Here is a 25,492-nt window from a genome sequence, read left to right as displayed (position 1 = left end):
ACCACCACTAATCCCCCAGATCTTGTTTGTCCGCATTCATGCACACATGCACAGCTTATTTATATAACATTGTTAGATGTTTCAAGATGAAACAACAGGATTCGGACCTTCTGATATCCTCTGATCTCCAAGGAAGGGGGAAGGAGGGTGGGTTATTAGGAATGTAGGCAAGATGGATCCCAAACATCTGAAGTTATGGTGAGTACATAACTAAAAGATGTTATGTGATCCGATCTCGCCTACATTCTGAAAGATGGGACAGCGTCCCTAGCACCTAAATCCCGGGTGGCTCATTGGAAAACACACCTGAGCACTGTGGAACCAAATGAAGCTCGTCCTCTAGATACCACATCTAATTTGTAGTGAGAAATGAAAGTATGCGGGGAAGACCATGTAGCCGCAGCACAAATGTCACCAATAGCAAGCTTAGAATGAAATGCTACCTGACTTTGTATGATCTGAATTCTGTCTGCAGGTAGATAGACCCGCATCTGATTTGAATCTATCTCTGCCCCTATGAATTTTATCCTTTGAGATGGCCGTAACACAGACTTTGGCCAATTGAAGGTGATTCCTAGGGAATTGCCCAGTGATGTTGTGGCCTGCAGGCTCTGTAGAAGTAGATGCTTTGAGGTGGCAGTTAGAAGCCAGTCGTCTAGGTACGGAAACACCTGGAATCCTAGACTCCTCAAGTGAGCAGTCACTACTGCCAAGCATTTGGTGAACACCCTGGGGGCTGTGGTGAGACCAAAGGGCAGTGCACAAAACTGAAAATGACTGCTTCCTAGGCTGAAGCGCAAGTGTCTCCTGGACGTTTGATGTATTTTGATATGGTAATACGCGTCCTTGAGGTCTATGGAGCACATCCAAACACCTTTCTCCAACAACGGGAGAATGGTTTGTAAAGTGACCATTCGGAACTTGGACTTCTTGACTGAACGGTTTAAGTTGCTTAGGTCCAAAATGGGCCTCAAGTCCCCGGTCTTTTTTGGCACTAAAAGAATCTTGAGTAAGTCCCTAATCCGATCTGGTCTGCGGGGACCGGTTGGATGGCTCCTTTTGCAGCAGTTTTGAAATTTCTATGGCTGCGGTATCCCGTTGACTGGGTGGCGGGTCTGGGATTCTTTTGGACTGAGGGGGGGGACAACAGAATGGGATGGTGTAACCTCCGGCGATAATTCGAAGCACCCATCGGTCCTGAGTGATCCTTTCCCAGGCCTTTAGGTGCTTGAAAAGCGACCCCGACTGGCTCGAGCAGCGCAGCCGGGCAATCCCTCAGGGACTATGAAAAGTTGAGGAGCCACGAAAGGACTCGCGGTCTCCAGTGTTGCAGGGGCCTCTGCCGCCTCTGGGACGGCGTCTTCCTGATGAATTTCCCCCTCCTCTGCCTCTGGAGAGGGAACCTTCCTGCTGAGAGGAGTAAGACTTCTGCGATCTCAGGAACCACATCTTCCCTCCTCTTTTAGCCTTGGAATAAGGCCGAAAGGGAGTGGAAAATCGTGCCCCTACGGCAGTCAGAGTCTTACCCTCCTGTTCACAGCGGGTAAGTGTGTCTTTCACCTTGGGCCCAAACAGGGAGGACCCATCAAATGGGGCGTTGGCGAATGAAGACTTGAAGGCCTCCGCAAAATGACACAGGCGAAGCCAGGCTTGCCTCCGTAGCGCAATGCCTGTACCTGCCGCTCTACTCGCCCCCTCGGCCGCATATGAGATGAGCCTCATGGACGAGTTCGAGATGGATGACATCGTAGCCAGCTGAGATCCAACCGTCTGGGCCAGCTCCTCAGGCAGGTTACCTAAGAGGGTATCGGATAGCTCCTTAATCAGATCCCTCTGGAATCTCGTAAAGTGCGTTAGGTAGTTCAGAGACCTCAAAGTAAAGGCCGCTGAACTAAGGGTGCACTTGCCGTACCGATCCATGCTCCTAGACTCCTTATTAGGAGGATGGATGGACGTAGAAGCCTCTGCTGCATCCTGCTGTGTAGCAGATGCCACCACCATAGCATCCACAGCCACACCTTTCGTGAGGAACTCTCTATCTGGGGGTGCTGAAAGAAATTTGTTTGGACGAGCTGGCACCGGTTCCACAGAGTCCGGGTGTTCCCACGCCCTTCGACAGATCAAATCCAAGAGCTCGTCGAAGGGCGGAAACACCCAGGAGGCGGAGGGCTGAGCCCCGAAGGCCTTCAGGAACACCAACTCATCAGCAGAGGGAGGTTTGGACTGCCAGCCGCCTCGTTGTTTTAGGGCTTCAAGGATGTCTGCAAAGGAGACATCATCCGAGGACGACTTGGGGGACCCCTCTGCATCGTCGAGATCGGTGTCAGATGTCAAAGACTCATCAGGGGAGTCAACGTGCTTCCTCTTGCATGTTTTCTTCCTGGGAGGTTCATCTGAAGAGGCTTCAGAAGGACCTCCAAGAGGGGGAGAAACCCCAGTGGGGGTAACCTGAGGCCCAGGGGCTCCGCTGTCTGCTGACAGGGGAACTGCCAATGACCCAGTCTCCAAGAGTAGGGAAGGAGCCGGGGAAACTGTGGAGGTGGCCAAATAAGATTTGGCTAGAGCACTCCTTATAGCCCTGAAGGCGGGACCACCAGAATCCTGGGAAGGTCCCCCCTCTGTGGCCACGACAGTAGACGGTACTCCCGCCGCCGACGCACCAAGAGGAAGACTTGGGACCGAAGGCATCAATCCCGAAGCCTCTCCCCTAGGGCCAAAGGAAGAAGTCCGTGCACTGAACTCTGACCCAGGAGCCGGAGTCGGAGCAAGGGTCGGGTCTGACCCTAACACCTCCACTGGTTCCACCAACACCCGCTCCAACGGTGCCGAAGCTGTTGGAGGAGGAAGAACTGTAAGGGAGTGGACCATCGGCTCCGAAGCCAAATGGGCTGGAGCCGAACCATCTTTTGGAACACCGGAGACTGGAAGAGTCGAAGGAGTACCCTGTCGATGTCCGAATCAGACATCCTGGAAGATCTCGAGGATACCGACTGTGCCCGAACCGATTTCTCCATCGGCTCCGAAGGGCCTGGGGATCGGCTCCGAAAGGATTCCACTATTATCGGCTCCGAGGAAGCCTTCATCGAAATTTCTCTCGGCTCCGATAAAGACTTCGGCTCCAAGGGGGAAGTGTCTGAGCCGATGACCCTTATCGGCTCCAATATCAGTGGAGCCGATGAGGATGACCCGCCTCTCGATGCTCCAGACCTCGGCTCCGAAAACAGAGGGGTCGAGGTAGGAGGCATCGAGGCAGACCGTTCCGACCTCGGCTCCGAAGTCCGTGGAGCCGATGGAGAAGTCTGCTTGCCTTTCTTAGCCATCGGCTCCGACTGACTGGTCGGAGCCGAAGCTTTCCTCTTCTTAGAAGAAGGAGAGGAAGATAAAGCCTCCTCGAAAGAAGGCTTGATTAATCCTCTAAGGATTAATTTGTTTTTTCTCTCCTGGAGGACTCAAGAGGAAAACGCATGGCACACACTGCAGGATTCTTGGAGATGTATGGCGCCAAGACAATAGACGCACGAGGAGTGGTCGTCCGTAATAGACATTTTAAATCCACACCTCGTGCACTTCTTAAAACCAGATGGTTTATGTTCCTTAGACATAGTTGTAAAAAAAACAGGAACAACAGTAAATTTTAAACAGCTTAGGATACAGGTACAACAAATATGCCAACCAATATATAAATACTGAAAGAGAAACTTTTCCCTTTTTTTTTTTTTTTTTACAGTAAGAAAAAAAGAAAGAAAGAAAGCAAGGAGGGTCAAGACCCTTTAACTCAAATGGGTACTTGACCCACACACAACCAATAAAGCAGTTAGAACAGTGAAGGCCCCTCTGACTGAAAGGAATCTTCTCTGACAGGAAATTTCAAGTAAAAATCAATAAATCACCAAGAAACACACTCATACACAAATAATAGCTGTTAAAACAGCTTTTGGGTTGAAAAAAAGAAAATTTCTGACAGGAAAAGATACTATTAATATAGTACTTAGCCCAGCCAATGTTGAGACCACGTCCAAGCTCTGTAAGCGGCAAACGAGATCTGGGGGATTAGTGGTGGTGCTTCCTGGGATAAAGAAAGCTCAGCCAATAACAGGCCTCACTCTATAGCATAAGCGTGCCGAGTCGGAGCCGAGGTATCGGCTCCGAACCCATCTTTCAGAATGTAGGCGAGATCGGATCACATAACATCATTTTTTTATTTTGGCAAAAAGTGAACTTTTGTCCTGCAAAATCTCACATTTCTATGAAAAGTCCCACTTTGAGCATCTGAAAAGGTGGCAGCCTTGCTTGTTTACTGTTTACTTAGTTAGTCTTTCTTATGCTGGAAAAAGAAATGCAATCTGATGTACCCCCCCCCCCCATTTTCTGTGAGAACTGGAAAAGAGCTGATATATGTTTATAGATAGATAGGTATTACTGGTAGATAGACGGATGGATTTAGAACTGAAAGCAGTCAGCTAGCTTGGTCTTAATTGGGAGATCTCAGTGCATATTATGCAAGTTGCTGTTTGAATTTTGCATAGTATAATTTTACTAACTTAGAATAGTTAGGTCCATCATTTCTTCAGCAAGACACAGCTAGGGTAGTTATGCATATCAAATTCTGCATTAAATATTGTGTCTGTACAATTACTGACTGCTATTTTTATATTATCTTTGCATTGCCATGACCTCTGTATATTTAATGTGAATCAGCACTATTCTGACACCTGTATTATCTAAGTAAATATTTTCAGCACGGTTCTGACTTCTTTATTTATTTATTTATTTATTTATCTATTCACTTCTAAGCTCTTGTGTGGTTGGTATTTATGTGTTTATATATAATTACTTATCAGATTAAGGGATTATTATTTATCATTGTAGCTTGGTAAAGCTGTGGTATCTTCATCTGGGAGCAAGACTGATTAAAAACATTGCCAGTAAGTTATTATTTTTTATTATTTTCATTTATTTAAATCAGGATTGGTCAGGTAACTGGTGTATTTGGTCTCTAGACACATCTATAGTGGTTACAGTACTACTATGCAAGAAAGAAAGATGTGGAGAACTGAATATCCCCCTTCCTCTTTTGATAAAATAGCTAACTCTGCTCTCTGTCTCTCCCTCACCCTTGAATAACTCCTACACTCTTCTGTTTTCCTTTCCAGGCCAGCTTTCTCCACTAATCCTGCCTTACATTCTCACCCTTCTCTGTCCCCCTGCTACATCTCCCAAGTATAGCTCGGCTGTACAAGACTGCCTACATACCTCTTAGTCTACTTGCTGCACTCCTCAACTTCTGCCCTTTTGCTTCCCCTTTTCTCCACCACCTCAGACAAGTTTAACCAACACTCACCCTTACTTCCAGTAAGGTGAATTGCAGCAGCCTGCTGCTCACTGATTGACTCTCTCATCCTTCCAGTCTGAACCCGCTCCGTTCGCCCTGCGGGCTCACTCTCCGCTCCCCTACCCTGCCCCTAAATTCCACCCGCCCCTAGCACTCCTACATTTATTCCTCAATATCTCCACCTCTTATTCCAATTAACCAATTAGCTCTTCTCCCCCCTCACAATTACACTTAATCCACCCAGTCTAAATTACCCAACTTCAGCCTCTCCTTTCCACTCCCCGTACCCAATCTCCTCAATCTCCTCTCAAACATTTCCTCTATCACCTCTCCTTCAATACTCCTACTTCCCAAACATCTTACTACTGCATACCTGCCTCCTTCATACAACTTCAGATAAATTACTTCTCTCCATACTTTCATTACTCACCTCTAACATACTCTTTACTTCAACTGACACTCCCTTCTCTCCCACTTAATACAACCATGCTTTTCTCAATCCTCCAACAACTTAAAGTCCCCTGCTCTCTCCTTCTGATTCCTTTATTCTATATCAGCTCTTACTCTTCCTCTGCATATGCAATTCCCCCAACTAAAATAACTTCCCCCTCAAACTCCCTTCTCCATAACTCTTTCCCTCACTTCCATTCTATCTCTTCTTTTCGAATCCCACCCAATCAACTTCATCTGTTCCACTACAAAATACTATCCACTACTACTACTACATTTACACACAAATTAACCTTTTTTCCAACTGAACCCTCTATCTCTATACCAACATTTCTCAAGTCTTTCCTACTCAATATTATATTTTTAGCCGGAGATATCCACCCCAATCCTGGCCCTATCCTCTTTGACAACAATAATCACCCAACTCCCTCTCCCCTACCCTCAAGCATATTAAAAATCTTCACCCTGAACTCCCAAAGTCTCAATAACAAAGTCCACCACTTCCAGGCCTGGTTAACCCACAACCAAGTAGACATCTTAGCCATTTCAGAGACTTTGCTTAAACCCCATATTTCTGATTTAGAAATACTTCCCCCTGGATACCATATTATTAGAAATGACCGACCTATAAAAAAAGGTGGAGGCTCTGCCATAGTTTACTCTAAGTCACTAACTGTAATTCCCCTCCAAATTCCAGTTCCTCAATTTGAAAATACTGAACTTACAGCTGGACTATTGAAACTAAATAGACACAAAAACATCTGTATTATTGCCCTATATATCTCCCCTGGAAATAATATCCCCATCCTTGAAGACATTCTCCAATGGGCTTCTACTAAAGTTAACTACAAAACATATATCTTAGGTGATGTAAATATCGACTGGAATAAAATTAACTCTCTCTCCCCCTCCCTTGCCATCAACCTCTATAACTTCAACCAAACAATCCAGCATATAACTAGACCCAACAAAATTAATCCCCCAGGTTCATCTATTGACTGGATCCTAGTCTCCAATCCAAACAAAATCACTAATTTTGGAACAATTCCAGACACCATTAGTGACCACCTGCTAGCCTTCATTCATCGCACTACCAACTCTTCCCCTCACCAACATCAATACATCCTAACTCGTAATCTTAGTAACTTCAACCCTACAACCTTCTCAAACCTATTTAAACAAATGAACTGGCAAGACCTTAGAACTCTCCCTCTTGATGATGCTATCAACTACTTCAACTCTGTTTTCTTAGATACACTTAACTCTCTCGCCCCTATCAGAAATAAAAGGGTAAAAATAAATACCGCTCCTTGGCTATCCAAACTTGCTAAACAAATTATGCATCAAAGGGATAAACTATGGAAACTGTTCCAAAACAATAAACTGCCCAACACCTTGCTCCAATATAAGCAACTATGTAACCAAGTAAAACAACTAATTACCAAGGACAAAAAATCCTATTACTCCAACCTCCAATCTAACAATAACAAAAACCCAAAAAAATTCTGGAACTCAATAAACTCTCTCCTTAATCCCAGTTCCAAAAATAATCCCAGTCCTGACCCAAATAAATCTGACCTAGAATTATGCTCAGAATTTAATTCTTTCTTCTTACAAACAATATCTGACCTAACTAAGACCTTCCCTACCAATATCCCTTCTGTTCCCATTCATTCTCCTTCCAATTCCTCCAATAACCCTCTCCTTGGATTTGAGCTCAGACCTGTTTCTACTAACTTCATAAAAAAAACTTCTATCTAAACTTAAACCCTGCTCTAATGCCCCTGACAATATTCCCTCCTCCTTTCTAAAATGTGCTGCAGATGGGATAGCTCTCCCGATCAGCATCATTATTAACAGATCTATTAACGAATATTACGTCCCCAAATTATGGCGCTTAGCTTATATCCTTCCACTGCACAAAGGAGGCAAGAACACCAACATCTCAAACTTTTGCCCCATTGCTCTACTCTCACCTATCTCTAAAATCTTAGAAGAGTGTGTCCACTCCCAACTTATGCCTTTTCTAACCCAAAACCATCTTCTAACACCTACCCAACATGGCTTTCGTTCTGGTCATAGCGCTACTACTGCCCTATTATCCTACCTAGAAACTATCAATCAAGCCCGAGACTCGAGTCACCTGGTCTCTACTGTCTTGCTTGATCTCTCTAAAGCCTTTGACACTGTTTCTCATAATCATCTTCTCCTTCAACTATCAAACCTGCATCTATCTCCTATTTCTCTATCCTGGTTCTCTAGCTACTTATCTGATAGGTCTCAGGCAGTCAAATGGAAAAACTCCATCTCCTCCTTCCTACCCACCCAAACAGGTGTACCACAGGGATCCATCCTGGGACCCATGCTCTTTAATATTTTTATTAATAACTTTCATTCTGCTATCCCTGATGCCAAAATTATTCAATATGCAGACGATTCAACCATAGTCTGCTCTGCCACAAACAGCTCTGAACTGCTTCTCAAAACCCAAGCTGCCTTCTCAGCCACTGAAAACTGGATGCATAAAAACCACCTCTCCCTTAATGCTAACAAATCCAAAATTCTCCTCTTCTCCCCTAGAAAATCTTATTCCTTCAATAAAGATACTTTCAAAGTCCTTAGCAACTCTAAATCCACTATTGAAGTTGTTCCCTCTGCAAAACTCCTCGGTGTTACAATTGACGAATTCCTAAAGTTCGACATACACATTCAACAAAATATTAAAAAAAACCATCAAAAACTAGGCATGCTATACAGGAATAATCGCTTTCTCTCTCTCACCACAAGGCACACTCTGGCCACTACCTACCTTTTGCCCTCTTTACTTTATGGAGCCCCTCTCTTAACCAACTTGTCATACTCCAGCAGCTCCAAACTAGAAAGCTGCTATAACAAAATCTGTAAATTTGCGTCAAACTGTAAAAACTCCACCCACCATTGCCTTTCCCTTCAATCCCTAAATTGGCTAGAACTACCAAACTACCTAACCTATCTGCAGCTCACAATAGCACACAAACTTATATTTCAGCCATCTAACTGTCCTGCTCTAGCTAATATCCTTCCTCCCTACACCCCTAAGAGATCTCTCAGATCTGAACATCAAAATCTGATTGATATCTACAAACCTAAAAGTCCTGCTGGCCAGCTTCTCCTCTCCTTCACTATCGATAAGGCTTGGAACTCTCTCCCCTCCTCTCTAAGAACTATATCAAGCACTGAAAATTTCAAAACTCTGCTTTTCAAACATCTGTCCACTAAGTGGAAATGCACCTGCTTTCACCCTACCTAAAACTATTCAAAAACTCATAAATATCCTACCTAGAGTGCAAAAAGGTGAGGCTGCCCAAAACTATCCAAGTACATATTCATACCACATGGAGTGCACCATTGCACTCAAAATGTCCCAAAGACTTATCTTCATTCTGCTTCATGTAAATATTGTAAATAGATTTCTTAACTCTCTTCTCTATGTGCTTATATAATTGCATTTTCTCAAACTACTCTATAAGAATTCCTTTACAAATGTATAACCTTCTAAGAATGTGCTCATGTGCTCAAATAATGCCTTGTCTTAAATTACCCCATAAGAACAGCTTATGATTGTATAACCTTTTAGAATAACCTTAGTGAAGTAGTATTTGACTTTGTTGCAATAATGAATGTTTCTATTGTACAAACTGATTACCTCAATGTATCATTCACATTTTATATTTCTGTATTTTATATTTGTACATCTGGAGCTTTTCTCCCCGGGCCTCCACTGAAAATGGGTCTCAGGGCCCAGTGGACTTCCCTGGTAATCAAACTGGAAATAAATAAATAAATAATAAAATAAATATTTTGAGGGAGCATTATTTGGTGGATAGAGGTGAAAAAGGGGTCCACTGCATTTGACCAAAGGGATGTCTGAATCTTTTCCACCAAGCTTTAAGTTGTCAAATGTCCCAAAGAACTTCTATGTGATGTGAAAATGCTGCATCATCCCCCCATACACATGCAAGCAAACACAGGTACACACACACACACAGGCATACACATGTGCGTGCAAACACAGACACACGCAAGCACATGAGCGCATGCACAAGCACACGCACACACTACCTAAGTCTAGCCATCTCCAAGACTGCTGCACCTTAGTGTAGTTTAGACATACTTTTCAGATTGCTTTTGATGGCCGAAGGATTCATTGAAGAATACTGTGAAGCACTCTCTAGCTTATTTCACTGCACCTGGTCATCATGCTGCTATAAACAGAGTGCTGCTCTTAACTGACATTCCAGCAGGGTGCAAGGTTTTCTCACATAGACTGCTTACTGGTTGAAAGGGCTTGGCTTTATTAGCATGTGGTTGCTAGGTAGGTGGAAGTTAGAGAGCAGTGTTTAGTAGGCCAACTGGGAGAGGAATTCATGATGTCTTTAACTTAGGTAGACTTTCCTTCTAACTTTACATTTTCTTTTTGATATGTTTAATTTTTTGGAATGTTTTAAGAGTGTTTGCTGGAAATACTTTTAGGTGTTGGTGGTAAAACAATAATTTGAAAATGCATAAAAAGCAGATTTTTTTTAAAGTATTTATGGTATATCAAATAGCAAGCTGAATTAAATAATATGAGATCAGGAAGATTAGGGAACACAGTTTTAAGAATAGCAAGTACACATTCTGAAATACAAACCAAAAGTTGGGAGTTCAAAGCAAATATCTAAGCCAATTCATTAATGAGAATAAATTTAAAAACAATCCAGGGTATACAGTTAAAATCAAATATATTTATTACAAAAGATGAAGAAATAGCACGGACTTTCCCATTCAAAATCAAAAGCAATATTGTGAGGTCCCGAAAGATGAGGATACACTAGAAATGTAGTAGCAAGTAGTGATTCCTATCCACAAAAGGGGTTATTGTAGGTACTTACCCATTCATCAGGTTAATACACACACACACACACACACACACACACACACACACACACACACACACACACACACACACACACACACACACACACACACAATTTGCAAATTCTCTTAAATACTGATCAAGTACAAGTTGTAGAAAGAAATAAAAACTATCTCACCTTCTTCATCAATGTCACTATGGCTTCATGAAGAAAAGGCCTTCCTTTCTACACTCGGTAGTATTCATGTAATAAGGAATTGCTACCATATATGAAGATCTAACAGGTCAGAGAGTGTATTTGGATCTAGCAAAAGCATTTGATATGGTCCCTCATTTAGGTATAAAGGTTAGACTAAACAATTAACATTCCTCACATAGGTATACACAGTAGGCTATGACAGTTAAACATTAACTGCTTCATAATTAACTGGATTAGAAAAAAAGTCATTGCTTGCTAGAATACAAAGACAGAATATGAAAAATATTTTCAAACACAGAGTGTACAATCTGTAGGGTAGAACAAGGCATAGATGGGGTCCATTAGAATTCCCATGGCTGTTGTTAGAACAAGGCATACATGGAGTCCATGGGAATACCTATGGCTGTCGGTAGAACAAGGCATACATGGGGTCTATAGGAATACAACCCATGTACGTTGGTAGAACAAAACATACATGGGGTCACCAGGAATGCCCATGGCTGTCAGTGGAGCTAGGTATAAATACAGTCCACGGGAATACCCATGGTTGTTAGTAAAACAAGGCATACGTGGAGTCCATGGGAATACCAATGGTTGTCGGTAGAATAGGGCATAGATGGGGTTCGTGGGAATAAAATGACTCTCGGTAGAACAAGGCATGCATGGAATCCATGGGAATACTCATGGCCATCTGTAGAACAAGGCATACATGGGGTCCATTGGAATACCCATGGCTGTTGGTAAAACATGGCATATATGGGGTCCATGGTAATACCTTCAGCTGTTGGTAGAACAAGGCATACATGGAGTTCATGGAATACCCATGGCTGTCGGTAGAAGAAGGCATACATGGGGTTCATGGGAATACCCATAGCTGCTGGTAGAACAAGGCATAGATGGAGGTCCATGAGTCAGTAGAACAAGACATATGTGGGGTCCATGGGAATACCCATGGCTGTCTCTTTGTAAAGTGCCCACCCACAGAGCCAAAAGTATTACTACGTATAATTCATCCTGCTAAGGACAATGTGGTGCTTTTCCACACAGCAGAAAAATCTGTATAGTTATCCAGTTGCCAGCTAAGACCCGCTAAACCTTTCTCATGATTTATATTGCTTCTGTTCAGACTTCTAGCTTGAAAAAGCCAATGTGAATAAAAATGATTTTAAAGATTGTTGCTTTTAACAATTATATGTATACTAGCAGTTGTAATACAGGGAATAAGGTGCAACTTGTTAAAAGTAATGGAAAAAAATGAACAGAAAGTTTGCTTCGTGGCAGGTTGGAGTTTTAGAGATTCATCCCGGTGGACATACCTTTAACAGACTATCACTGATTTTGCCTCAGATTGTTTTCCTGTCCCAGGTGAAATGTGTGATCTTCTGGCAAATCATAAAGCATCACAGTGAGTCAGTGATGCCAGACATTAGAATTTCACACTTCATACTGTTAATTTTTTCTATTAACTTTTTTAAAGTGAATTAGAGTAATATCTAAAAATGTCCTTAATTTTAGCCCCTTCCCTGATAATTTTTCGCTTTGCCCAGAATTATTGGACAAAGATGTTGAGGGGTATGCTTGTTGGTGGAAAATGCATGAATGCTGACACAACAAACAAATCACTTGTGCCTGCAGTAGCTGAAGATTTGGCTTAAAGTGCCTACATTAGCAACACAAATTCCAGTAATAAGCTGCAACCTGAGGAACAGTTTAGGCTCACTCTGTAAACAACAACTCTGGAGGGAATAATTTACTAGAATTCTGTAAAAGTTTATATTTTTCTGAACTTATTAAAACTGGTAAATGTAAACCTGAAGTCTCTAAAAAAGCAGATATATGCAGATGTGGCAGGAAGCAAGGGAGCAGTTTCCACAGCAATGCCTAAAACACAAAGTGGGCATGCAAAAAAGCGCACGCACGACACACACACACACACACCCAACCACACACACACGCATGCACGCACGCACATGCACGCACACGCACACACACACACACACACGTGTGCACACACACACGTGTGCACACACACACACACACACACACACAGATAATGTAAGCAATATTTCTGGCTGTATAATAAGTCATTGAGCTTCAGTTTTGATCTTAAATTTAAAAATAATACTTCTCTCTTTTAATTCCTGGACTAACTCCTGGCTGCTGTGCGTTCCGGCCTCCAGTGTCCACACCTTGTCTCTCCAACCTGCCTGGCCTGTACTAGAGTTTGGGATATTGCCCTGTCTAAGATTGCTGTCTCTTCCGCAAGCTAAGGAACATAGCCAAACCTCTCTCTGGGCATCATTCCCTCAAGGATACAAGAAAGTATGTTTAATAAAACCATTGTTTGTAAAGAATACATTTGTTAAATAACTCTAGGTGTTTAATGTACACACCCTAGCCAGAACAGATAGCAGCCAAAACCTTCTCTTCTCCCAAATTCCATACCTTCCCCCTTTACAGCCTCTGCATATACTTCCTGTTTTTTCCCCTCCCTTTAGATCTAAACCTGCTAGCCCTGCATGTAGCCACGGTTGCAATATATCCTTTGCCCACTAGGTGGCATCTTCTTCCCAGGTCTAATCTCCTTGCATAACTATCTTACTATCTTAAGTTATAACTCTCAGGCATCCAGTTTTTCATATACTTATCTATCCTGCAGTTCCAATCTACCCTTCTATTTTTTACTGTACATTTCTCAACTGCTCTGCCCATTATCTCCCCTTAAAACTTACCTTAGCAGTCAGCACTCCACTGATTGTTTTCACAGACTTTAATCCTTCACTGGCTCTACTCGCTCCGTTCGCCCTACAGGCTCACGCCGCTCTCCTACCCTGCCCCCAATTCCCACCCGCCCCCAATAAATCTACATTTAAACACCCTTGCCACACCCCCGACCACACCAGCAATCACATGCGCCAAATCATTAAAGTGATATAACCTACATCCCAATAGTCAGTAACATAGAACACAAGCAGGACTTATCGCTATACAATATCCTATATATTATACTCCCACTATGTCACCTACATCCAATCCACCGCACCTTAAATTCCTACTCTTATTCTCACTTATATCCTTTCTATCCATTCCTTACCTACTTATATTCTATGAACATCTTAACTGCCAAGGATTCCATTGCCCCATGAGGCAAACCTCTACTCCAACACTTATAGCCTCACATAGCCAAACAAACATACCGAGCTCACCAAATTACTTACCAGCTAAATATCATAGACTGACTCACATTAAATGCTATAGTTCAAAATCTAGAAAATTTCAGAACCTAATATATAAACTACTAAAACTTACATTGAGAATTCAAGTTCATTCCTTAATAGATCATGATATCCACCCAAATCCTGTCCCAAACTCTACCACAGCTACAGAGCCCAACACTCCAACTTCTGCCAACACACAATTGCTCACCAGACCCTCTAACTCACTCCTAATAGCCCATCGTAATATTCAGATCATAAATAATAAAGTTGCTGACCTACATGCTCTCATGCATGTACATTCATTTGACATCCTATATCTCACTGAAACATGGCTCAAGGCATCAACACAAGACAATGAGGTCATTCCACCTGGATACAATATCCTGAGACTAGACCACAAAGCTAAGATGGGTGGGGGAGTAGCTATCCTTTATAAATCTGAATTAAAGGTGACCTCTATAGACACTAAACCACCATTAACTAGTAATTCAGAAATTCTCATATCCAAGATTCAACTTAAGAAATGTAAATCTATCTATATCATCTGTATTTATCTTCCCCCATGCAATAACACTAAAACCCTAGAGGATATTCTTAGTTGGATTTCCACTACCTACCCACAAGAAACAGTAGTACATGGTGACTTTAATATCAACTGGAAGAGCTGCACCTCTGAACAGCTTTTTACTCACATTAACCTACACACCTTCACTCAAACCATTACATTCCCCACAAGGACCAATAAACTTAATAACAAAGAAAGCACCCTCAATTGGATTCTCATAAATAGTCATCACCAAAATTACAAAGTAGGAACCCTCCCTGAAGACATGAGTGACTCACTCACCTTCTTAATCAGATATGAGTGACATTCCAAACCCAACCACCTACAGGACAATAAGAACCAACAAAGATTTTAACCCTGACAGCTTTCAAAAAGAACTTAAGGCATGTGATTGGTCGCCCAGAAACACCTACCATTAGAAGAAGCAGTGAAATACTTTAATTCTAAATTTTTTGCCATTCTAGACTACCATGCACCAACACACACAATTAGAACTAGGATAAAACCAGCCCCTTGGCTCTCTAAAGCTACCAAACAAAAAATCCTCCTCAGAAATAAACTCTGGGCCAACTGGCATACTACTAAAAGCCCTGCCGGTCAATTAAAGTTTAGACAGTTAAGAAATTAAACAAAAAAGCCATACTGTTAGACAAACAAAACTTCTACTTTCAGCTCCAACAAACTCACCAAAACAAACCAAAAAAATTCTGGTCAGGCATCAATAAACTCCTACACCCAGGCCATTCAGTCCCACCCACCCCTTTAGGCTGTGATCACAATAGTCCCAAGCAAATAGCCAATACCTTTAACACTTTCTTCACAGAGACCATTCAGTCTCTAGCCAATCAGCTATCCTCTGACACCTCATCTTCATCCACCTCCATCTCTAACCCATCCCCATCATTTCACTTTCAACCTGTTCCTACATCCCTTGTCTGTACACATATCCAAAAACTTAAACCTACCACCCTTTCAGCAGATCTACTCCCTGCAGAATATCTGCAAAAAGCTGCAAAAGCCATAGCCTACCCCATATCCATCCTGATTAATATAACCATTACTGAAGGAACTATCCCAACAATCTGGAAAATTTCACATATTATCCCCCTGCATAAAGGAGGTAACTCTAGTGAATTATCAAACTATCGACCTATAGCCATATTATCTCCACTGGCAAAAATCATGGAGAAATGCATTCATAAACAACTGTTAAACTACCTATTAGAAAACAACTTACTAGCTAAATGTCAACATGGTTTCAGACCATTTCATAGCACCACCTTTGCTCTTTTATCCTTCTCTGACTGTATTAATAAAAATCGCAATGACGACACTCTATCCTGTGCCCTCTTTATCGATCTGTCAAAAGCATTTGATATTGTTAACCACACCTTACTCATAAACATACTCAAAAACCTTTCAGTAGACACACTGGCTATACAATAGTTCCAATCTTACTTAATCAACAGGCAGCAGACTGTTCTATAGGAAAATAACATCTTCCCACCTCCCAATTGCCCTTGGTGTCTCTCAAGGCTCCATATTAGGTCCTCTTCTATTTTCTATTTTTATAAATGACCTACATTCAGCAATACCTCAAGCTACCTATATCCAATATGCGGATGATTCCACATTAATATGCTCGGCCACTTCTCCAGTAGACCTGGGTTTGAGCCTTGCAGAGGCTGTTTATTTAATCAAATGACAAAAGCTGATTTAAGTATACTTTTCTCTGCTTTTATTTAAGATTAGAAATTTGTAGATAATTGTTTCACTTGAATACCGTACTCCTTGTCTCTAGCTGCAGTTAGTCGCCTGAAGTGTGAAAAACTGTAGCCATCTGGACACATTGAAAGTTGTTAGACTGCTTTAGAAATTCAGTGTTAACTTACCCTGGGGGTTTCTGCTTGCATTATAATCTGTGCTGGTCACATTTTTAATCATTCTGCTCATCTTCTGAGTGGTTGGCTGCTGAGATTCACCTGCATAAATCAGCTGACAAAGCTGATTTAAGTATACTTTTCTCTGCACTTAATTAAGATTGGAAATTTGTAGATAATCGTTTCACTTGAATACTGTACTCTTGTCTCTAGCTGCAGTTAGTTGCCTGAAGTGTGAAAATGTGTAGCCATCTGGATACATTGAAACTTGTTAGACTGCTTTTGAAATTATTTGTTAACTTAGCCTGGGGGTTTCTGCTTGCATTATAATCTGTGCTGGTCACATTTTTTAATCATTCTGCTCATCTTCCGAGTGGTTGGCTGCTGAGATTCACCTGCATAAATCAACTGACAAAAGCTGATTTAAGTATACTTAACTTTAGACAGTTGTCTCACTTGAATACTGTACTCCCTGTCTCTAGCTGCATATAGTCCCCCCCCCCCGTTCTTGTCGTGGTATTAATCTTGGTGGCTTTGGAATTACTCGCCCCTGCTGTAAATCTTTGTTTGGACACTCCTACTGGGCCCATCTCATTTGCTCACTCAACTGAGTACAGTGAGATCATATTTTGATTTCAGACACTCCTACCAGTCCCATCTCTTCTGCTGTGTACAGACAGAGCACATGGGAAGGACATCCATTATAGCATTTTAATATGCTCCTGTTCCCTCCCTCTCCAAAAAAAAAAAATACTTACGGTTTCTTGAGCTGCTCTTACATAACTGTCTTCTACCTTAATACTTTAATTTGCTGTTCTGTGTGCTTTTAAGTGTAAAAGTGCTCTTATTTGATTTTTCATAAACTTGTTTTTGTCATTTTTACGTTATCTGCATTTATTTAAACTGTATTTGCCTTAATACTGCTACACACTCAAGTGTGCTAGCTTGTACTGCATTTAAAGTGTTTTTGTTACTGTCCTTAGCTCATTCTTTCTAATACAGAGAACTTTTTGAGAAAGCCAACCCACTTAACTAAAAAAAATTATATATGTATATATATATATATATATATATATATATATATATATATATATATATATTCCAAGCTAGTTTTCTGCCTTTCTTGTAAGTAGTCTAATCCAGATACAGATTTGCTGTATTCAGGACTGTTTGTAAGCTTCTGTGCCCCAAGCCTTTCCGTGTTGGAGGGAAGCCTTATAGCTTATCAGTGGGAGTGATAAGTACAAGGTAGCCTATCTACCACAATAGTGGTTTCTGGCCCAGAAATTGTAGTTTATTGGCTGTTTGGGCAGTTTTTCCATCTCTTTCAACTTTCTGGTTTAAAAGCCTGCGTTTGCACTTGTTTACCACATTTCCTGTAACTAGTCTAGTCCAGATACAGACTTGCTATATCCATGACTATTTGTAAGCTTCTGTGCCCCCAAACCTTTCTGTGTTGGAGGGAAGCCTTCTAGTTTATCAGTGGGAGTGGTAAGCACAAGGTAGCCTATCTACCACAAGAGTAGTTTCTGGCCCAGAAATTGTAGTTTATTGGCCATTTGAGCAGTTTTCCATCTCTTTCAACTTTCTGGTTTAATAGCCTGCATTTGCACTTGTTTTCCACCTTCCCTGTAACTAGTTTAGTCCAGATACAGATTTGCTGTATCTAGGACTGTTTGTAAGCTTCTGTGCCCCCAAGCTTTTCTGTGTTGAAGGGAAGCCTTCTAGCTTATCAGTGGGAGTGGTAAGCACTAGGTAGCCTATCTACAACAAGATCCAGATACAGATTCTTAGCTTTAGCACTTGAATTTGTTTATCCATGCTCAGCACTTGTTCAGAACTTGTTGTAAGCACTAAATAAACTATAAATTACTACAGCACTCACCCTTCCTCATTACCCAGAGGAAAACAGTTTTGGTATTTACTTTCCTTGCTTGCTTAGAGAAAAACAGCTCTTGTACTCAATTTCCTCACTTGTCTAGAGGAAAATAGTTTTTATTCAGGCATGTCCAAGGGTCAGCTCCCAGTGTTCTCTCCTGTCTGACAAATCTGGGCATCTTGGGACAATATAGCAATTGCCTTATGTACACAGACAACCCTCTCCTCCTACCACCCAACACTACAACCTGTGAGAGATGCACTTATCTAGCCAAACTGGAAGTAAAGCTCTCTCCAACCAAGACTGAACTTCACAATCAAGAGGAGAAGGTAAACACTTGCACCACACCACAGTCATCACATAGTCCCACTAAACCTACACCACCAAAATCCACACATAGAAACACAAAAACCTTTGCAGAGGCTCTCAATAGTAATCTGCTCAAACAACAGAGACCTCCAAAGCAGAAATGTAAGCAACCTCCCACCACCAACACAACCCAAATGACACATAGCCCACAGACTCAGCATGCCACTCAACCACAGCCCATAAGGCAAAACAATGTACCCAACACACTAGTCATAGGTGACTCTATAGTCAGGCACACTGATGTCCCACTCACCAGGCTAAACAAGGAGAAGGTCACTGTCAGCTGCCTGTCGGGGCCAGGATCCACCACATAACCCACACATTCAGGTCACTCCACAAGTACAAATATGACTCTGTGATTGTCCATGCTGGTGTGAATGACCTGAGATGTACCAAGCTGGACTACATGAAAGGAGACATGAAAGAAATCTCCAAACTTGTAGCCCAAGCAGGTATGACCCTAGCCCTGAGTAGCATCCTGCCATTGCCCAGAATGATACCGCAGTACAAGGACAAAATGACTTTGACAATTGGCTAAGCTTCTGGTGTCATTCTAAGGGGATCCAGTACCTGTCTGCCTGGGGCAACATGGTCGACAGACCATGATGCTTTGCCAGAGATGGCCTGCACCTGTCACCCCTGGGATTCCAGATACTGGCTAAGGCTCTTGCTCCCCATATAGTGCCTTTTTTAAGCAAGGTTCAAATGACAAATTCACCACCATAATAGGAACAGGCAAGCAAAAACTGAGGGTAATGCTGCTCAATGCTAGAAGTCTAAATCTCAAAATGCACTCACTCAAGGCACTCCTTAAAATGGAGAACATCGATGTCTGTGCAGTGACTGAGACCTGGTTCAAGGCTCCAGAGAGCACCCCTGCATTACCAGGCTATAACTCATACTACACTTTTTGGCCATCTAACCTGGACCGGAACACCATTAAGGATATCCACACCTCCAGACTAGTTGCTCGGCATAATGCAGCTGAGGTTATCCAAGTGCAACTAACTCTGGGCAAAACTGCAATCCATATTGTAGCCTGCTACAGATCCCCCACGATGCCCCAGGATTCCCACTCCTCTTTTCTTGATATACTGGAAAATATTAGGGTTCAACCAAACACCCTAATATTGGGCGATTTCAACTACCCCACCATTAAATGAGAAAACTACTCATGTACCAACTCCTTCACTCAGTGCATTCTGGAATTCATAAATTCCAATACCCTGGTCAGCTTATCCACACCCCCACCAGGGGCAACAATATCCCAGACCTAGTCTTTACCAACATGAGTAACCAGTGTTCCACACCTGAAGTCAACTCCTCGTTGGTCAGATCCGACCATAAGCTAATCACCCTAGATATCCACATCCCGCCCCCACCCCCCATTAAGGAAACCACAGTAAAAAATTTCTCCAAAGCCAACTTCCTGCTTCTTAAGACAGAATTGGGGAATTTCATGACACCCATGCAGATGGACAATACAGTTATGACTGATACATCCTACACAAATGCACTCTATAAGCACTTACACGAGTGCATGGATCGTGCTATCCCAAACAGAACCAAAATGCTATGCTCCAAAAAAAGGAAGACAATCTGGTGGTTCCCTGCCATAAACAAACTCTACAACAGAAGGAAGAAATTGTTGCAAAAGAGAGTAAAATCCCATGAGTGGAGGAGCTCCCTGGTCAGCCTCAGCAAGAAGCTGAGATCCCTTATAAGCTCCTCCAAAGCTAGCTATGAAAGCAAGACTGCCACTGATTCTAAAGACAACCACAAAGCATTCTATAGCTATGACAAGAATCTCAATGGCAACACCCAGATCTGCTCTGAGTTACAGGACAATGGCACAAAAATTACAGAACCAACTGATATTGCCAACATCCTGGCAGATAGGTTCAGTGCTAACTTTACCCCCCTTTCACCCCCTAAAGGGCCCATATCTATACAAGAAGAATGCAGAGTCCCTGTAATCACAACTTCACAGGTAAAGGCAGCACTCTCTAAAGCCAAAAACACAGCATCCATGGGACCGGACAACATCCCAGGCTGCATTTTACATGAACTTCAGAATGAACTGGCTCTCCACCTAAGCACCATGTTCAGTCATAGCTTCACGTCAGGCTTTGTGCCCACTGAATGGTGCACAGCAACAGTTATCCCACTCCACAAAGGGGGAGCCACCACTGATCCTGGGAACTATTGCCCTATTAACCTGATGAGCCTGGTCTGCAAGGCCATAGAACGTATCATCATGGAATTCATAAACAAAGGCATTGGTAACCTCCAAACTCTGGACCCTACCCAGTTCAGGTTTGTGAAAGGCAGATCATGCCTCCTGAACCTGGTCAACTTCTTTGAGGCAGTCACCAAAGCCGTAGACGAGGGTAAGGTGATTCACACAGCCTATTTTGACCTCACCAAGGCTTTCAACACCATCCGCCATTCTGGAATTACAGCTAAACTCACTAAACTAGGTATAAATCCCTATGTCACAAGACTGGCTCAGTGACAGAACTCACACTGTAAAAGTTGCAGACTCCAAATCTGACTTCAAACCAGTGACAAGTGGACTACCACAGGGATCAGTCCTGGGACCTCTCCTGTTTGGTATCTACTTCTCTGAAGTACAGGCTAACACAGAAGGCCTCTGGCTAATGAAGTTTGCAGATGACTGCCAACTAGGAGCTATAGTCAAGTCCCCAAATGACATGGACATCCTAAAGAAGGGGCTCACTGAGACAGATGCATAGTGTCAGAGCCATGGCCTCAAGCTCAATGCCAAAAAGTGCATTGTTATCCCCTTTGGTAAAAACTCTGTACCCATGAACTACCACATAGGCGGCAGTCTTCTTAACACCGAATATGTGATAAGAAACTTTGGGACATAGGTGGACAGTAGTCTCTCCTTTGATAAACACATTGCCACAGTAGTCAGGAAATCATTCTACATGGCACACCTCATCACAAAAAGGTTCTCATCCAGGGAAAAAGAGGTCATTGTTCCCCTCTACTCGACACTCATTAGACCCATTATAGAGTACAACGCTCCTTTTGGAATGTACCTCACAAGACATCTGCAGCAGCTGGAAAAACCACAGAAGTACCTCACAAAGAAAATTACTGGCCTCAAACAGATGCCCTACACTGACTGTCTCAAAAAACTCCAGCTTTACTCTGTAGCATATCACCTACTCTGAGGTGTCCTCTGCCTATCAAATAAAGCTATGTCAAAGTCGGAGCTGTTGGACATGCTACACCTAAAGAAATCCGAATCCCTCTGAACTACACACTCTAGGGACCTAAACCTTATCACCACAATAAACAGGACTTGCTGGAGGGATGGAGTCCTGTCCCAGACTTACCATACTCTGGGACAAGCTATCCATCTATGTCAAGCAAAGTTCCTCATTAACACTCTTCAAGAAAAATTTTGATGAGTGGATGGGAAATAGGAAATACACCCTGGGGATCACTTCTGTGGCTCTGCTCGACAGGGGCACAGGAAATCAACTTTCTTGGGTTGGCATAAGCCAGGGAACTTTGTTGGCTAGGCTTACTTAGGCCCTTGGGCCGATAGCCTAGTACCTACCTATAAACCTATGAACCTACAGTCCCTAACCCAAAATGTGTTTAATACAGTCAGAAAATGGCTACTACACCGATGTCTCATCTTGAACCCCCAAAAAAAGAACTGCTACTATTCACCCGTAGGCCCCCCTCTTAATTTTAATGTTACGTCAAGCAATGGTACTATCATATCTCCTGATACTACTACAAAACTACTTGGGGTACTAGTAGACAACAACCTTATCTATGATTCCCATATTAACAGTACTATAAAAACAGTCAACAAAAAATTGGGTTCCCGCTGCAGGATCAAACCCTTTCTGACCCCACTAGCCAGGACCACTATTGCCCATATGCACTTAATCTCTACCCTTCTTTATGCCTCCCCTATATATACTAAACTATGTAAAAGCAACTTGAACAAGCTGGCTATCTCCTACAACAATATTGCCAGATTTGCAACTGGGTCTACCTACAGAACCCATCATTGTAACAATCTTCAACAACTAGGATGGTTAGAGTTGCCAAATCTACTACTATTCAACCAACTAACAGTTGCCCACAAAATCCTATATCAACCTACTAACACACCTATAATTACAAACCGTATCACCCCCTATAATAACCTCAAGACCCTACGCTCATCAAATAAACTACTTGTACAAATAAGTAAAACTAACAATTTGGCTATTGATTCTCAGTTCTCTAACACTGTTGGTAAAACCTGGAATTCCCTCCCCAGTGACCTAACCTCCCTTTCCTCAATAACCCTATTTAAAAGCAAACTGAAGCCATACTTTAAATCACAGTGGTTATGCCCCTGTACTAACCCTGATTAACTACCTCACATTTCTGGTTATTAATCTCCATACCTGTGTAAGCTAGTTACTTTTCTATGAACAATAAAGAGAGTGTGAATTAACTGTTTAGTGTTATTAGAGATTTCTTTGCATGACTAACCATAGCTGATAAGTACTAAGATTCTGTAAGCAGAATCACAAGGAATGGCAAAAATCTGTTTTGTACCTACATTTGTAAAATGTCATTTACTGTAAATATTACTGTGTGTTGTGGAGCTTCTCTCCCCGGGCCTCCAGTGAAAATGGACATATATCCAGTTGGACTAGCCCGGTCAACAAATGTAAAATAAAAATAAATGTTTGAATTATATTTTGATCAAAATTTAAATTTGAGAGTTGGTGTCCCAGGCTGTGTCTTGCACGAACTACAGAACGAACTAACCCCCCACCTAAACACACTGTTCAACCTCAGCCTCTCCACAGGCTACATGCCCATAGAATGGTGCACAGCAACGGTTATTCTGCTCCACAAAGGAGGGTCCACAACTGACCCTGGTAACTATCACCCCATAAGCCTGACTAGCCTGGTCTGCAAGGGTACGGAGCGTATCATCATAGAACTCATTAACAAAGACATTGGGAACCTCCAAACACTTGTCCTGACCCAGAGTGGCTTTGTTAAGGGCAGATCATGCCTACTAAACCTGGTTGACTTCTTCGAGACAGTCACCAAGGCCATAGATGAGGGGAAGGTGGTTCACATAGCCTACCTTGACCTTGCCAAGGCTTTTGACACCATTCCCCATTCGGGAATTACAGAAAAACTCACCAGCCTGAACATAAACCCCTACGTCATGAGATGGGTTGCCAACTGGCTTATAGACAGAACACAGTAAGAATAGCGGGCTCCAGGTCCGACTCTAAACCAGTCACAAGTGGTGTCCCACAAGGCTCGGTTCTGGGATCCCTACTGTTCGGCATATACTTCTCAGAAGTACAGGCAAACACAGGAGGACTATGGCTAACCAAGTTCGCTGTTGACTGCAAACTGGGAGCCATAATTGACTCTCCGGCTGACATGGACATTCTCCAAAGGGCCTTACTGAGATGGACACCTGGTGTCAAAGTCATGGTCTCAAGCTAAATGCCAAAAAATGCATAGTCATCCCATCTGGGAAAAACAAAACACTCATGAATTACCACATAGGTGGCAGCCCCCTTAATACAGAAGAGGTAATATGAGATCTGGGGACCCAGGTAGATAGTAATCTCTCCTTTGACAATCATATTGCCAAAGTAGTTAGGAAATCCTTCTATGTAGCCCATTTAATTACTAATGGCTTCACATCTAGAAATAAAGAGGTTAAAGTGCCCCTCTACTCATCACTCATCAGACCCATCATAGCGTACAATGGCCCATTTGGGATGTACCTCACAAGACACTTCCAACAGCTGGAAAGACCATAAAAGTACCTCACCAAGAGGATTACTGGCCTCAAACATATGTCCTATGCAGCCCGACTGGAAAAACTCCGGCTGTACTCAGTGGCATATCACTCACGCAGAGGTGATCTCTGCCTGACTTACAAAGCCATGTCCAACTCAAAATTGATGGACATGCTCCACCTAAAGAAATCCAAGCCAGTGCGAGCCACTCGCTCTAGTGAACTAAACCTCACCACAACAATAAATAGGACATGCTGGAGGGATAGATTCCTGTCACAGAGACTCCCCATGCTTTGGAACAAAATTCCTAACTACATTAGATAGAGGCCCTCACTAACACTCTTCAAGCGAAACTTTGACAAGTGGATGGGTAACAGAAAATACACCCCTGGGATCACTTCATTGGCTCTTCTTGACAGAGGCTCAGTTAATTAATCAATGGGGCGGCGAAAGCTGACACACTCTGGCTAGGCTTATAAATGCCCTCAGGCAGATAGCCTAGTACCTACCTATGAACCTATTTGCAAATAAAAACAGTATTTAGAATGCCTTTAACTCTCCCATTGCACCTCACCCTTGATCTGATTTTGAGAATTTGTGATGAACTACTGGATTTTGATTTTGAGAACGCTAATATTTTTGATAAATTAACCAGTGAAGACAGCACAGCTCTATGTTATTTATGCACTAGAAAAAAAACATATTGTGTGAAGAAAACTGACAGAGGAGTTACTGTAGTCATACTTAACAGTCAGTACTATCAACTGTGATGACCCACTGGCATATGTCAGGGTTGAAAAAGAACAACTGGATTACATTTATTCCAAATACAATGTTTTACTGGAGGACCTTATATTAAACAATGGTTTGTTCAAAGACTTATA

The sequence above is a fragment of the Protopterus annectens genome, chromosome 5.part1 (assembly GCF_019279795.1).
Source record: "Protopterus annectens isolate FY-2018-M chromosome 5.part1, PAN1.0, whole genome shotgun sequence".
Taxonomy (NCBI): domain Eukaryota; kingdom Metazoa; phylum Chordata; order Ceratodontiformes; family Protopteridae; genus Protopterus; species Protopterus annectens.
Note: the sequence above shows the minus strand (reverse complement) of the source record.